Genomic DNA, 519 nt, shown 5'->3' on the forward strand with positions numbered 1-519 from the left:
GTATATATTCGTATTATTATTAACGATATGTATCATTCTAATTTTACTTATTAGTTATTCCTAAATTAGAAAATTATTATAGTTATTATTATCATATTTTTGTATCTTTCTCATATTATTTTTCATTTTTCGTCATATCTTTATGATTACTTCCTGTATACGCGACGTATTTGAAATAGAAATATAGCCGTTAAACGTCTGGCCACCTCCTCCCCACTCCTCCATGCTTCCGCTTTATTGTCGCCTTCTGTTCAACCTTTCGCTTTGTTCTTTGCTCATTTATTATCATTTAATATCATTATTATTATTTTTATTTATATTTATTCTTTTAATCTTTACTTTCTTCTTCTTCTTTTTTATTTTTTCCCTATTGTTTTTTGTTTTACGTACGTCTCCTGTACTTTTTTTAACAGTATATTTTACATATTTTTTAAAATTTTTACTCTTGCCATTGTTACTTATTTTTTATTCTTATCATTGTTTATTCTCAAGTTTATTTTATATTGATACTATTTTATG

This window comes from Halyomorpha halys, unplaced genomic scaffold (genome assembly GCF_000696795.3).
Source record: "Halyomorpha halys isolate HHAL.00 unplaced genomic scaffold, Hhal_1.1 Scaffold811.1, whole genome shotgun sequence".
NCBI classification, from domain to species: domain Eukaryota; kingdom Metazoa; phylum Arthropoda; class Insecta; order Hemiptera; family Pentatomidae; genus Halyomorpha; species Halyomorpha halys.